General features: G+C 49.7%; 1 protein-coding gene across 5 annotated transcripts in view; it reads left to right on the top strand.

The window, feature by feature from the left end:
* The window catches only part of LOC133132270 (amyloid beta precursor like protein 2-like), a 58,969-nt gene that overhangs the window by 9,404 nt on the left and 34,046 nt on the right, over positions 1–15,519 (top strand). The gene's annotated exons all lie outside the window — the stretch shown is intronic.

The following is a 15,519-nucleotide window of genomic DNA, read 5'->3' as shown; positions in this document are numbered from 1 at the left end:
TTCCGAAAAAGCGAAGTACACGCTTATATTTCAGAGAGAGAGAGAGCGAAAGAACAAGAACAAGAGCATGAGTGAGAGAGAGAGCGAGTGAATGAGGCAGCACTTCTTGCGCTTGCCTAAGAGAATTCCTTCAAATACTTCCTTTTCCGAGTTTTTACCTGTCAGATGAATGGACTGCGGCACTGTTCGCACAGTACACCTGTACAGGGTCTTAGATCAGCCGCGGGATCTGTCAGCGTGAGACTCTACGGCGTCTCGTTATGGGGGAGGATATGGTGAAAGCGGCAGCTTCACCGTGAGTGTGCGATTCAGAGCCTGACAGACACCCAGCCCGGCCCAGACAGGCAGCTGCCTCGGCAGCCTCGAAATAACCCGCTAAGCCGCTAATTTATCTTCATTTCGCTGCTAATTTCACTCATTTGCGTGCCAGTTTCTCTCCCTGACGGTTTCACCTCTTCCGTCATGTGTCATAGAGAAAATGTTTTTGAGAGGCAGACGGAGGGAAATGAAGTAACTACAGCTCAGAAGACGGGCCAGTTTATCGTTGAGCGACAGAGTATCTTCCCACTGAAATTGCAGAACATTCATGAATTCCTTGTCCTTAGGAGAAAGTGTAAACGTACTCCAGTCTCCTAGAGTATAAACCCTTGTGGCCTTTAACGTTGTCGGTTGCAGAGACGCGTTGGCGCTGGACTATAAACTGGCCTGATAGTGGTTTGAGCTTCCTGTGCTCCCAGCTGTCGTGCTGTAGTCATGCTAACTGCAGACGGAGCAGGTCTGAAACGCAGACTATGCTAACTGCCAACGACTCAGGTCTGAAACACAGACTATGCTAACTTCAGATGGAGCTGGTCTTAAACACAAACTATGCAGACACATGAGGTCTCAATCGTAGACCATGCTAACTGCAGACAGAGCAGGTCTAAAACGCAGACTATGCTAACTGCAGACAGAGCAGGTCTGAAACGCACACTATGCAGACGCAGGAGGTTTCAATCGTAGACTACACTAACTGCAGATGGAGTCGCTGACTTACTGCAAATGAAAAGCACCGTGATGGCGCGGGAGAGGCCAGTTAGCGCCCCGCGTTAGCCGCAGCGATCGCAGAGGAGCCAGCCAGCCCTGCTGCAGGGCGGACGCAGACGCATCTGGCGCGTTGGGGGACCGCTTGCGGTCCGTCCCGCCGTTCCGATGGTTGGAGGGGAAATTGGCGGCCGAGTGCCGTGGCTCGGCCAAGCGCGGAGACTTGATCTGCTGCCGGCCTGGGCAGACAGCCGCAGCCAATCGGCAGTCAGTGATCGGGAGGACGAGCCAGAGTGGGGAACTGAAGCCCCGAATCAACACCTCAGCCCCCCTGAAATGAATGCAGTGCTCTGCAACCTGCTGTAATTGCTGACAGAAGGGCTGGTGCGCTTGTTCGTCTTCATTAAAGCTGAGGGCGGCGCATGGGGGTCAGGGGGGAGTGGATGGTGAGCTGTCCATAGCTGTGTCCTGGAGGCGACTGGACTAATTTATTGTCTGTCTGTGGGAGGCTTGTTTGTGTGTCAGCATGTTTGTTTATGTCAGACACTGAATGTAATTTTGGTTCTTTGTGTGTGTGTGTGTGTGTGTGTGTGTCTGACTGCCAGTCTGCCTGAATGTGTTAATGTGTATTTGTTGTGAGTCTGTCTGTTTATAGGTCTGACACAGAATGGACATTTGGTTCTGGGTGTGTGCTTTGTCTGTGTGTGTGTGTGTGTGTGTGTGTGCACGTGTGTGTTTATTGGTCTGTTCCTGTGTTTACGGTCTTTTGTCTGTCGGGCAGAGCCTCGGGGCGGCCATGTTCTCTGAGCGTGTCAGCGCTCCAATAAGGAGTGGTCTCTCCCCCGCGACTCGGATAACACGCCGAGCATTAGCGCTCCCAGCCTTCTGCTGACTCCCAGTGTCCAGCCTAGCGTCTGCTGATACCTTGCCAGCCATTCTGTGCCAAAGCACGTGAAGAAAGCACTAACCGCCGGGTCTAGGGACCGCGTGAAAAGTGTGCATGTTTCAGTGATGAGAAATGAGACGGCGGAGGCTGGTTTATCACCCAGGAGACCAACACACGCCCTGCGCTTCCTTCCTGATTGCTTACACTCGCTCCCCGCCCGACAACTGAGTATTCTGATTCATATTCTTCAAGACATCATGTGGACGACAGGAAGTTTCTCCAGAGTGGAAATCCTTGGATGATAAGCAAGCCCTATTTGTCACCAATGTTGCAGAGGAATTGAGTCATTTAGCAATTATTTAAGATCACTACAGTACAGGGCTAGAGGGGAGTGTGTTTATCTCTGTTCATCTCCGCACTCTCCCTGTCCCCTGCTTCCCCTTTACAGTGCATCTACCCTCACTTCTGTCCTCTCATTGTCACCCCTATCCAGTCCTGTTGATTTCCCCATAGAGTACAGCATCCTGCTTTGAGAAAGATAGAAAGAATTCTAGCAATAGACCAAATTGTGTATGTCTGTGCATGTCTGAGCCTCTGTGTGAGAGCATATATGTGTGTGTGTGTGTGTGTGTGTGTGTGTTTGTATGTATATGTACATATGTGTGTTAAAGTGTGTGTGTGTGTTAAACTGTATGTGAATTCCTCCTGGCCAAGCACGATGGCTCCATATCAGTTGGCGGGGGGGAGGGGTAAAGGAAGGACAGGATAAAGAGAGAGAGAGAGAGTGAGAGAGGAGGGTAGGAAGGATGGATGGATGTCAAAGTGAACCCAGTGAGTTACTCATGAACCCGCCTCCCTCTTTAAAGAGGAGAGATTAAGCGTGTCAGCTCTCGAGGAGACAAGAGTCTCACTCTCCTGCTAATCCCCTACTCTTCTTCCAACACCCCCCTCCTCTCCCACCCGCCACCCGCCAGTCCTGAACAGCTCAATCTCAGAGCCACACTTGCACGGAAGAGCTGTCGCCACCACAACCCCGAAAAATCACCCCCATCGCAACAGCAGGGGTTAAACAACCCCCTGCCAAACACACACATATGCACACACACACACACATACAGGCGCCCACTAGCACACATATATACGCGAGTACACACATACACACACATGCACACATATACGCACACACCCACATACATATATGCACACAAACACACACATATATGCACACTCACGCATGCATATAAGCACACATACACACATATACGCGGACACACACACACACACACACGTACACACACACACACATCACACAATTTAATCAGGCTAATGCACACTATGCATCTCTCCCTTATCAGCCTGCAGTGCTTGGCAGGGACGGGGGGAACGTGGAGAGATGGAGAAAAGAGATAGAGAAGAGAGGCGGCGAGGAGGGCGAGAAGAAAGACAGAAAGATGGAAGAGATGTAGGAACGGCGGGAGGGGAGGCAGGAAAGGGTGGTGATAAGGGGACGGGGTGCGGCGGGGGGTAGGTAGGGGGCATTTATCTGCACTGCGCTTTGCTGGAGCGCCCTGGAGCTGCGTGCGTTTCTGTGCTCAAACATCTGGCCTGGTGGTGACGCAACGCCCGAATCCGCTCTGCCCCACGTGAGCTATAAGCCCTGAGAGAGAGAGAGAGAGAGAAAGAGAGAAGGAGAGAGGGACAGAGGGACAGATACTGCCAGGCTTAAATGACCGGGGGGAGGGTGGGAGAGATGGGGTGGGGGTTAAAGAGAGAGTGAGGGGGGGGGGGAGTAATAAAGGGTGGAAGATAGCGAGAGAAAGAGAGGGGAAGGATTGAGAGAAGGAAGGATAGATGGAGGGTGGATGAGGGAGGGGGACGATAGAGAGTGGGACGGAGGGTGAAACAGAGAGATGGAGGGCGGAAGAGGGAGAGAGGGATGGAGAAGAGGGAAGGAAAGGTAGGAGCAAGGGAGGGATAGAGAGCGACAGGAGAGAGTAAGAGATGGGGATGCGGTTACAGAGGGTGAGAGTGGGGGATGGAGAGAACGAGAGAGGGAGGGAGAGAGAGGGAGAGAGAGGGAGAGAGACATGGAGGACCCAGCAGTATTACCAGCCTTTATGTGGCCATCGCTCACAAAAGAGAGAGGCGGGGGGGGGGGTGGACTTGTAAAAGGGGGTGGCTGTGTTTCATTGTACACAGGGGGGCGGAGGTATTTAGTCTGGTCAGAAAATAGCCGATGTGGCCGTTTACGGGCTATAAATGAGCATCCAGCAAGCTGCTGCAGGACAATAAAACCCAGGGCACGTGTTTGATTGGACAACATTTATAAATCGACTCTTTCTGTACACACTGCCCTTGTCTGTACACTCCACCGTGCGACCACATGAATACATGCTCCGGAGTTCGTATTTCTAACTTTGCTTTTCTTTCCAAAGATTAAAATAGATTTCACGGTTCAGGTGCATTAAATTATAACTGGGAGATCTGATAATAGAACATCGCCCGAGGCACTTTTTTTTTCTTTTTCGCTATAAAAAATGCAGAACACAGGCGAAGAGCGAGAACACACAGGGGCACCGACACTGGCGTCGTTTGGGCGGAATATGTAATCCACGCCTGAGGATGGGTTCAGGGGGAAAAGCTGTGGGTCACAGCCGGACCTGTGATTGGCTACGGCGGGAGAGGAAATGGAGGTTAGCTCTATACCCCTCCCGCTACGTTACCCTTCCTCCTGTCGTTCCCTCGTTCTCCTTCCCCCTCTTGGCCCGCCCCTTCCTCCGAGCGAGAGCCATCGCTTTAATGAGGCTGGCAAAGCTCAAACGTCATTGGGCGATTGTTAAAGTATTCGAAAGCCCTAAACGGATCCAGGGGGCTTTGAACCGTCGCGGACGTGTAGCGAGTTAGCCTGACCGCGCGAGTCTGATGCGCCGCGGATGTGAAGCGCTTTAGCGCGTTAGCTTTACTGCCCTGACTCACCTACAAGGCCCTCTCCAGCCAGTCATAACCCATCAACATAAATACATTATGTATCAACTCCCTTATCAGAAGAGCCAAGGAACAAGCAAGACTCCTGTGCTGTGATACGGAACGGGATGTGTGTATGTCAGTATCAAAGTCGATGTGTGTGTGTCAGTGTGTGTGTGTGTGTGTGTTTATTTCAATCATTTAATGTATATTTGAACAGGGAAAAGGCATAGCATAATGTCGTTGCTGCCAGTTTACACCAGTTTCATGTAGTTAGTGTTCTACCTACAGATGATAGCTATTGCTAGTTTCCAACTCCCATCCCTAGTGAGGCTTTTTATTTTAAAAGGGTGCATGGTTGGGTGAGGTGAAAGGGAGCCCCTGTTAGCAGCAGGCTGAGATGTGTGTCAGGGGGTTATGGGTAGGTCCTGGTCTTGGTCCTGTCCGTCTGAAAGCTCTTCTGCAGTGGATGCACGGCCTGGCCTCACACAGACCGATGCCCAGTGGAGGAGAATAAGCAGCCATCTCTAGAGAGAGCATCGCGTTATTACTGTGCACTGACTGCACAGAGTCAGTGTCTGCGTCTGCCTCCGTCTATCTCTCTCATACACTCACTCACACACACATACATACAGATACACATACAAACATCCACAGACATGTATTTAATAAATAATTGGCAAAATAAGCGATATCAGCCACAGCCTGGGCCTCTTCAAGTAGTGATTTCCCAGTGTGTTTCTCCTGTAGTGATTTCCCTTTGCATGTTTCCTGTAGTGATTTCCCTGTGCATTTGTCCTGTAGTGATTTGTGATTGGGGCGGCCTGTAGCGTAGTGGTTAAGGTAAATGACTGGGAAACACAAGCTTGTTTGTTCGAATCCCAGTGTAGCCACAATAAGATCCGCACAGCCGTTGGGCTGTGTTCATGTTTTTAGTGATTTCCCTGTGAAAGGGCTTCATCTCCCTGCCCTATCACAGCTGTGAGTGCCCCACTTTCCACACACTCAGGAGAGTGCACTCTCTTAGCACAGCAGACCTGCCATGACTTTATCTCTCTCTCTAAAGCGCTGTCATCCCTACATCATCCTGCTGTGCCCTTTCTGTCTTATCTCTCTCTCCATCGCTCTCTCTGTCATTGTTCTGTCTCCCTCTCTGTCGCTCGCTCATTCATTCTTATGCGCTCTCTCATTCTCTCTCGGTCTGGCTGTCTTGTGAATAGCTGAGATGTTTTAAGAGGGGTCACCATGACAACCGGCGGTTGGTGGGGTGGGGGGTGGGGGGGGGGGGGGCGGGTGGTGGTTATTTGAACAAGCCATCATTCAGGTCTGCATTGTCTGTCTGGTCTGGCGGAAGGCCAGTTTATCTCCCGTCTCAGAAGGACAGACACACGCCACCATGGCTGACCTGGCACAGTGAAGCACGTTAGCACATTAGCCTTACTGCACTTATTCATCTACCCAGCCCTTAACCCATCAACATAAATACATTATGTATCAACTCTCTTACCTGCCACAGTGTACCATCATTCTGAACATGTTACTCACAACCAGAGCCGTGCCAAGCAACCCGTGTTAACACCAAGGCCTGGACCCAAAACTACAGCCAACCCCCTAAAGAAAGTCAACTGTAAACACCACAATATATACTGTCTACCCCATACTCAACTTCCCCTGGTAAACTTCCTTAGCCACCCTCCCGAAAGAATGTATCCTCCAACCTTCGTCTGGTTAACTTCCTCGTTGTTATTTTGTTATTTAACAATGATTACCAAGATATTTCCTTTCACAGCACCGAAACCGAGCAACGTTACGTTGATGTTATGTGTCAACAGTAGGTCTGAATGTTCTTTTGGGGTTTTAATTAAGCGATATGCATTTTAATTACATGTGTTATTTTATTTTATTTTATTTAATTTATTTCATTTTTTTTTTTTTTCAAACGGCACACCTGACCTTGCCTGTTGGCACACCTGAATGCTGTGGCACACTGTTTGGCAAATGTTCTTTTGATTGTAGGATCTCCACAAAAGTATTTGGGTGGAAAACAAAAGGGCAGAAACGGCTTTACTCTTTTATAACTTTCTGTGAATATTTCCGGAGCTTTAGCTTAGCGCTAACTGCCGTCTGCCTGTGGATGGCTTATACTGTAAGTAGGCCAGCACTGTTACGCTAGCAGGCTGACCCGGCGCTGGCCAGTAGAGCAGAAAGAATATTACAGAAACCACTCAGAACTTGAAAGAAATTAAATGAGCTGGCCTGGTTTCAGACGGCCATTTGGAAAAGAGCGATAAGGTACTGAGCTGCTCGCTGCAGGGGACTAAAAGTCTGGGTTTTGTGGGCTCTGTTTAGCTGCCACAGTTTTAGCCCTGCCTCGGTGTGAAAAACGCCTGCTGTAACGAGTTTTTTCAGTCTCGCCTTTTGATGTATGACTCAGCTCACCGTGGGGGAAACGGTAACCAAACTCTACTCTGGGCTCAAATTTCGGGAGGAATGTCGCACGCCATAGTTTTTTGAGGCCACAGCTGGTGGCACCCGGAGGAAGTAGGTAATGTTTACCAAGCAGTGGGGTTAATGGTAGACCGAGCCCCTGGCCTTGTTGCTTCAGACTTGCGACTCTTCGATAGAGTTGAGTTGACCTCATACCGGCTGAATAACAAACCCACTGTTCCACGTCTCGGTCTGGCCTTGGGTAGAGTAGCGTTTACTGTCTGAGTCATTCATGGTCTGGACTATCAGACGGTTATCAATGCATGGCACAGTTTTCCAGGTCATGGAGTAAAGTCCTTGTGGTGGGGTACCCTGTCCCATTCCCTCAATGGCAGTAGTATTGCTGGTCTCTTTCACACCCCTGAAACAAACCACTCAAGCTAGGTTTTTAAACAGCTGGTGGCTGGTTGACCAGTACAGACCAGCACCATGCTCAACCTGGTTTGACCAGCTCAAGCTATGTTTTGAAACAGTTGGTAGCTGGAATTTCAAGATGGTCATAACTGGATTTTACACCCGGGCCCTAAGTGATTGAATAATGTCACTTTTCAGGGCTCTAGGCAAGCATTTCTTCCAAGGAGCACGTGCTCCTAAATTGAGAAGATTAGTAGCGCTAATGCATCCCAAATTAGTAGAGGTGCTTCTAAATTATTTTTACAGTTAACACTAATCTATTTTCAGGAGCAAACGCTCCTAAAATGGGAGCACTCTCGAGCCCTGTTGATTAGCCTGATGCTCCACACACCTGGTGTGCTGACTTGAGGGGGAGAATGAAAACCAGTCAATGGCCAGGTTTCAGTATCCCTTCCTCAGACTGACTGGTTGAATAACCTGTTTTTGTTGCTTCCCTGAATATCATGTTTTGTATGCCCATTAGAGTTCCGGTCCTCCTATGAGAGTCTCAGTTCATCCCTTCTTATTGCTACTGTTGTTATTGTAATGGAAGGACAGTTTGTTCAGGTATTCTGGACGATCCACAGGTGGCAGGTGTACGGTGAATTAGCTCCGAGCTGTCCCCGGGGCCTCTGTGTGAGAACGCAGTGACTACGCCTGGGCAGGGAAACCGCTATCTCATTACCGCGAAAGTGGAATTTTCCAAAATGCCCCGCAAGGTTTCAGAACGCAACCAAAAACGGGAAGGCACCCAGCGTTTATTTTCATAAAAGGAGAAGGGCTTTTCCAAGGGCTCTTCACGCCTAGGCGCTGGTGACGGAGATGGGGAGGAATGAGTCATTCACGGTCACGACGTGTGGAAGGTGGGCTGAAACAAAGGGCTGGTTTTGCTTTTTTGGGGTGGAGGAGGGGGTTTGCTCACAGACTTCCATTTTGAAGGCGGAGAGGATCCGGGCTCAAACACGTTCCCCTTGTCCAGCCCGTTGAGGCCTCTGTCTGCAGGGTGACCTTTCGAGAAGACGGTGAACAGCAAAATGCTAATGCCACGGCTCTGCAGCTTGCCGGCCCCGCCCTCCTGTCCCCCGCCCCACGGTGACTGCCGACAGGGTCCCCTCCGTATCGGATTCAGCCTGTGTGGCCTCTTCGATCATCTCTCTCTTCCTCTTTAGCTTGCACGGCATCACTCGGCTCCCGACACGGTCAGTCGCCGCACGTGGCGGCCATTTTCTCAGCCTCTGCGTTCGCAAATGCGACATCTTTTTTATGAGCGTGTTTCATTGTTCTTGGGCACGCCCAGAGCAGTTTTAAGTCCTCGGGGGGGGGGGGGGGGAGGGACAGATTAATGGGCTGAAGCTCCCACTGTAAAGTAAAGTCAAGAAAAGCAGGAGCGCCATCCTGCAAACCAAGCAGTTTCCACCGCGTGAGACGTAGCGTAGGAGAGCCGTACTTATGTTCCCCGCTCTCAGCGGTGCGGCTGCAGACGTTAAAGCAATCGATTTCGCAGCCTCTGTGAATGAACCGGGTGCACTTTGTGTTAATCGAGTGTGGGGGGAGGGCGCTCGGAGCGTGTGCGAAACGGCCACCGCGTCCTAATGAATAGAAAAAGAGCCTTAACCGGCGACGGCGTTTGATGCGCCGCCAGGCGAGCTCGTGCGCGCTCGCGCGGTTCAGCTGGAGAGGCTCCATCACGGCTCCCATCGATTTCAGCCTGTTTTTATTTCCCCCCGCGAGCCGGCTCCCGTTACATTATCCGCTCCATTTTGAGAGGGTCTCTCGGGGATAAGGCGCGCTGCCGGATGTGGTGTTGCCCTTCTCGCCTCAGGCACGGGGGGGGGGGGGGAGAGAGATTCGCTCTGCTTTTTAGGAAGGGCCCCCAGGCCGCACACAGACGGCAGACATCAACGGCCGAGCCGCGTGGTGTCCGTGCCGAACAGCGTGAGGACAGCCGCGTAATGGCTGGCTGGCTGGCCTTGTGGAGGGTATATTAGCTGTGTGTGTGTGTGGTGTGTGGCCTGTGTTTGTGTGTGTCTGTGTGTGTGTGTGTGTGTGTGTGTCTGTGTGTGTGTTTCAGATTAACCCTCCCCACGCCCCCAGTCTGGCGAATGCGTTTGACTTTACTCACGGCGGTGTGAAAGGGTAGCACCATTTCTCTCCCTGCACAATAAAAAACCCAGCAGCACTTAGACCCTGTCCTGGGGACCTCTCTCCCTCTCTTTCCCCCTCTCTCTTGAAAGGGTTTTTTATTTATTTATTTATTTACTTTTAAACTTTGTCACAAACCCTTGAAATGCATTATGAGTGAAATTCTCTGATGAGAAATCCCTCTCTACCTCACTTTCTCTCCCTCCCTCACTTTCTCTCCCTCTTCCTCTCTCTCTCTCCCTCTCACTGTCCCCCTCACTCTCCCTCCCTCCATCCCTCTCTCTCTCTGGCTCAGAATTGGGAGGTGCAACAGCCTTCTCTGTGGGCCGCTGCATTATTCAGAGTGGTGCTGCAGGACCCACAACACTGAAGGGAAACCTTCACTTTCCACCACTGTTTGTTTTTCTGCTCTCTCTTTCTCTCCCCTGCTGTTTCCACCTCCCTCCTCTCTCCCTCCCTCTCCCTCTTTCCCTCTCTTCGTCCATTTTTCTCCCATCTTTCTGAATTTAATTGAGTCATATCTTGAAATAATTCTATTACGGCAATAATGACAGCTACTTGAAGTGGGTATATTAGATAATAAACGAACCCAGCCAAAATCGATAGCAGCAGTAATTGTGGTGATATTGACGAAAAGAAAATAACCTCTGCCTTACTCTCAATCTCCCTGTCCTTTATCAATCCCACCCTCCCTCTCTTTTCCCTTTCGCTCTCTCTCTTTCTCTCTCCATCTCTCTCCCCCTCTATCAGCTGTGTGTGTGCTCACCTCTCTCTCTCTCTCGCACACACACACGCACACACAGAAATAAAGGTAAAAAAAGTGCCCAATAAGATACAAATGCTTGGTGCTGAGACTGTGCCCTATAGGTAGATAAAATTGTACCTCTAGCCAGCAATATATAATTAATTTGTACCTTTTTTGATTGTAAAATGTACTCAGTTGAACCCAAAGAGAACATTGCTGTACTTTCAGGGTACATTTGGGAAATTTGATCCTTGAATAACAAAAAATGTACCTCTACTGTCACTTTATTACTGAGAGTACAGCTGTGTGTGCTCTCTCTCCCTTTGTCCTCCCCCTATCTCTCTCTCTCAGCTGTGTGTGTGTGTGTGTGTGTGTGTGTACACTGTTGCGTAGTGATCCAGGCAAGTGCTGGAGTGAGTGAATGTGTGTGTGTGTGTGTGTGTGTGTGTGTGTGTGTGTGTGTGTGTGTGTGTGTGTGTGTGTGTGCACTGTTGCGTAGTGATCCAGGCGAGTGCTGGGGTGACTGAGTGTGACAGGGTTGAGTTGGTCCGGACAGTGTTCTGCCTCGGCCATCACTAAACCGGACACCTCTGTTCCGGGCCACCTGTCCGAGCCTCAGCCCCGGGTGACCCTGTTAACGGCCAGTCCCACCCCGCCACATCACAGGAGAAGGCGCTTTTCACAAGGGCACTTCCTAAGAGTGCTCTCTCGGTTCAAACGCAGATTCAAATGCAGATCTTATACTTTGCCATAAGCACAAATTTCTGACAATATGATTATATAATATATCATTGCAATCCTCTCAAAGTGCTTCACAGTGAAATGAGGAGACTCAATACTGTACAGCCAAAGCTTGCAAGTAATGAAAAAGTCAATTACAGGAATTACTATCCATCCATCCATCCGTTATCTAACCCAACCTTTTTGCTGTGAGGCCACAGTGCTGCAGTGGGCTGCAGCCGCCCTACAGGAAATGTAGAAATGAAATGGAGGCCTACATTAATAATAACTATATTGTTGAACCAAATTAGTCAACTATATTATAATTGCACTGTTTTAATATGAGTGATGCCACAATCTGTTTTGTTCCACTCTTGTCCGGGTGTTTGGGAAAGTAGCCTTTTTGCAATCTGCTTGGGTTAGATTTCTGTCACTACATAATAATGTTGACTTTCTAGAAGCTTCCGGCAGACTGCTGACCGGGCAGAGTGCAGTTTAGCCGGGAGAGGGCTTTATCCTGGGTGAGGGTTTGAAGGTGAAGTGCTGTTGGAGGAGGCTGAAGAGCCTCTCGGTCCTGCTCGATTGGTTTCGAGAGGCTGCATTTGTATCTGGAAGGTTACAGGTTTAAAACCTGTGTGCCATTGCTGTTGTAGCCTTCGTGAAGAAAACCTGGACAGGTTCCCTGAATAACAGCCATTATCTGCGTTGTGTGGAAACGTAATGGTAAACTAAATTAAAGTGCAGGTTGCTTGGATACGGGCATTCTGCCAGGAAATTGTGCATTGTAAGGCCTTGTTTGACTCAGTTGGTGGTTTTCTTTCCCTTGTGTTTGTGAATGCTGCTCTGTTTGTGTCTTCAGTTTATCTCAAGTCAGGGCTTTGGCAGTTGGCGTAATTGTTAAGATGACCCCAAGATGACCCCAGTAAACAAATACCTCCCTCCTTTCTCCAAAACGAAAATGCCCTTCACCCCTCAAACACACAAACACACACTCACACACATGCACAAACACACACACACACACACACACACTCACACACGTGCACAAACACACACACACACACTCACACACACACACTCCTTTCAGCACCTTCTGACTAATTAACTCACTCCAGGCAGACATCTTTGTCACCACATTCTATCTATTACCCTCTCTGTCTTCTCATGCCATCTCAGTTTCCAAACCCCCACCCCCTCTCCATGCTACGCACCGCTTCACCCCCCCAGAATGAGGAGAAGCAGAGATGTATAGGTGAAGCTGAGAAATGGGATTGAGACATACAGTAGGGGGAGGGGACCCCCACCCTCCCCCACCGTCTCCTGGCCTGAGGCCCGGAGATTTGCCACCCCCCCCGCCTGGGCTGCACCCCCCGTGTCTCATTGTGATGACCTCGTGGGACAGTTCAGCGGTCAGTGCCAGGACCGGGCAGCAGTCCACCTCAAACAGTCGCGCCGCTCCGGTTCGCTCCGGTTACCACCCGAAACACCCCCCCACCCCCCCACCCGCCCCGGCCCCGATCAGCACTTTCACACAGCTGTGCCCACAGACAGCCCTGTGCCACTGACTGCGCTTCAACAGGGACCAATCAGAGACCGTTACACAGCCCTGTGCCACTGACTGCGCTTCAACAGGGACCAATCAGAGACCGTTACGCAGCCCTGCACAGCTGAATGACTGCGCTTCTAACGGACCAATCAGAGACAGTTACAGACTGACTCTGTGCTTCTAACAGGGACCAATCAGAGACGGTTACAGACTGACTTTGTGCTTCTTTCAGGGACCAATCAGAGACAGTTACAGACTGACTCTGTGCTTCTTACAGGGACCAATCAGAGACAGTTACAGACTGACTCTGCTTCTTACAGGTACCAACATTTATCACACGGTCTCCAGGTGTTGAGCTGCCTCTCAAAATTATCTGAGAACCATTTATGGAAATGTTCACTGCGTGGCTAATATCACGTCGCTAGCTATTACATGGTTTCTGGTTCACAAAGCAGCATAATAATGAGTAAAGGCCATTCAGCCCTACAATGCTCGCCATTAAACATGAGCAAGCGTCCATTTACATACAAACTAGAGGGTACCCAGCACGGCACCGTATCAAGCCTGGTCTTGAAAACCCCCAAACTTTCTGCTTCTGCTGTACTACATTTCCTTTTTCATGTTGTAGTGCACAATTAAACAAAACACCTCTCTTGCTGTGCTTGAATTTATATTGATTAAAATGACTTCCGATTCGGACATCCCTGTCATCTGTCTTAGAATGAATAATAACAGGTCCCATGATTGGTGATTAGCATCATCAATCAACATTTTATGAATAATTATCTAGTGTAGAGTGTTGACAAGTGCAAGGAATATACTGTGTTTACAGATATATACAATGCAAAGAGCATCAAATCACAAATAGAAGCTCATGTTGTAGGGTGCAACCATCTTGGAGTCAACTGGAGATTTTCAGACTGTTATTGTCCGCTTTAGTGACCTGGAAAAGGAAATGGAGGCAACAGTTTTATTTCTCAGAGGTCGGCTCAGCATGGCTGATGGGCGTTTTTCAAATTCTACGGACTACTGACCCTGTCAGTTCTTAGTTGATAATAACTGTGGCATTCAGCAGAGCAGGCAGGCCTTTTGGCTAACTGACCGTGAATGTCTCCTGTCAGTCGAGTTAGTGCGTGCCCGGGACGTGTCTCCCGGCGGAATTGGACGCGAGATGTAATGCGCTGTGTGTCAGAGCAAAAGAGGAAGTGAACCTTTCACAGAATACATCCTAAAATGGGAGTCACAGGACAGAAGGTCAGGTTCCTCATTCACTCCCAGAGGGGCAGGACAGGCCCAAACCCCGATCTGTGAGATATTGAAAATATGTACTTTTTAGCATAGGTGGCTATCTGGCCATTATGACAGTATGGTGGCAAAAGGTGTATGTCCTCTTCTGTATGGCATCTGCCTTTAGTGTGTGTGTGTGTGTGTGTGTGTGTGTGTGTGTGTGTGCGCACACGTATGTGTATGTTTGTGTGTGTGTGTGTGTGAGAGCGTGCGCACATGTGTGCGCATGTTTGTGTGTATGTGTGTGTGTGTGTGTGGGTGTGTGTGTGTTCACATGTGCATGCTTGTTTGTGTGTGTGTGTTTGTGCAAGTGGGTGTGTGTGCATACTAGTACGTGCGTGCGTGTAGCAGCTGCCTTCCCTGCTTGTGTCCCCTGCTCTGTTTATGCCTGTGGGGAGAAACACACTCAGTATAACTGGCTTTTGTCTGTTAAATAGGGTGCGGCCACTCAGGGATTGAGTGGGGGGGAGGGGGATGGCATAATAGTGGAGTGGCGGAGAGACAGACAAGAATTGAGGGAAAGAAAGAGAGGATACGACCATCAGAAAAGGCTAGAGGGCCCAATTGCGACCTGGACCCACAAGCTGGCACATCGATTTTTCTCTCTTCATCCTCCCCCGGTGTTATCTGGATTATCCGCACCACAGACACTGACCCAACAGTCGCTCCATGTCATCTCTCTCTCTCTCCCTCTCTCTCCCTCTCTCTCTCTCCCTCTCTCTCCCTCTCTCTCCCTTTCTCTCTCTTTCTCTCTCTCCCTCTCCCTCTCTCTCTTTCTCCCTCTCCCTCTCTCTCTTTCTCCCTCTCCCTCTCTCTCTCTCTCTCTCCCTCTCCCTTTCTCTCTCTCTTTCTCTCCCTCTCCCTCCCTCCCATCTCCAGTCCAGATGGTAAAAGGTATTAAAGGGAGATAGTGATGCGCTGAATGTATCTGTTCTCTTCTCAGACAGGTACATTCAGTGCTGTAGCAGAGTGCTCGCTCTCATCAATAAACCCCAGCTCCAGTGGCAGTAATCCTTATTTACAAAGACATTTAAGTCCCGGCTACGGCTATTTGGTGTTTACCAGCGTGTTTACTACATTGCTTAATGTTGTTGTGCAAGACCAGAGAGCCTGATTCATACTCCACTGCTGTCTTAAAGGGTCTTTTGGGTGGTTGGTTCTCTGTGTCGAGTTCCTTGCGTCAGTGATCGGACTTCCTTGGAAGTACCCTTGTCTCAGGGCCAAGTTTGTGTGCAAGCAGTTATTTGTCCTTATTCAGCTATTGTCGGTCGTTGATTGGAGTGGCCTTCAACCTTGGTTTGGCTCAGGAAGTCCCCAAGTCTCAAG

This window comes from Conger conger, chromosome 7 (assembly GCF_963514075.1).
Source record: "Conger conger chromosome 7, fConCon1.1, whole genome shotgun sequence".
Taxonomy (NCBI): Eukaryota; Metazoa; Chordata; class Actinopteri; order Anguilliformes; family Congridae; genus Conger; species Conger conger.
The sequence above is the reverse complement of the archived record's forward strand: the minus strand, read 5'-3'. Positions and strand labels throughout refer to the sequence as shown.